This window comes from Sinocyclocheilus grahami, unplaced genomic scaffold, assembly GCF_001515645.1.
Source record: "Sinocyclocheilus grahami isolate Dianchi unplaced genomic scaffold, SAMN03320097.WGS_v1.1 scaffold18300.1, whole genome shotgun sequence".
In the NCBI taxonomy this organism is placed as follows: domain Eukaryota; kingdom Metazoa; phylum Chordata; class Actinopteri; order Cypriniformes; family Cyprinidae; genus Sinocyclocheilus; species Sinocyclocheilus grahami.
In genome coordinates this window covers 3,205-3,880 of record NW_015517051.1, presented here as the reverse complement: position 1 = coordinate 3,880, position 676 = coordinate 3,205, and positions in this window count along the sequence as shown.

Below are 676 nucleotides of genomic sequence, written 5' to 3'. Positions count from 1 at the left end.
TTAATTAATTAAGAATGCAAATGATGGTCTAAATGTTTATGCTAATTAGTGTAATTTAAACAATGAGGTGCCTCAAGTGTCAACAACTAAATTCTTGGGAGTTTTTCTTGATGAGACTTAGAGTCGGAGGGAACAAGTCGAGTACGTGAGCAGACAAATACATAAATCTACAGAATCAGGAGGGTTAGGCATCTTGCTACTACAGAGTGTCTTCTTACGCTTTACTATAGCTTAATTTATCCTCGTCTTTCATATTGTAATATAGTTTGGGCGAGTGCTTTTCCTACTACTCTCCAAAACATCTTTATTCTTCAGAAGCGTTTTGTTAGGATCGCATCCCGAGCAAACACATATACTTCATCTGCGTCTTTATTATATTAAACTTCAGGTTCTTACTATCGATGATATTAATAACCAGGTGAGGGTAACGCTCCAGAGCAGTGTAGAACGTATTTTAAAGTAAATTCACCGGTTCACTGTTATTTAATTAATACATTTTCAAGTTTTCATCTTCCTGAAGTATCACTTGTAGAGGTCAATACGTGATACGAGTTAGAGGTATTAAATTATAGAATGCTTTCCCATCTAGCGAAAGAAAATAAAAAAGTTCCTCTTTAACATGTTATAAAATACCTATAAAAGACCATTTTAATGCTGCCTTGTTGTAGTGTATTTT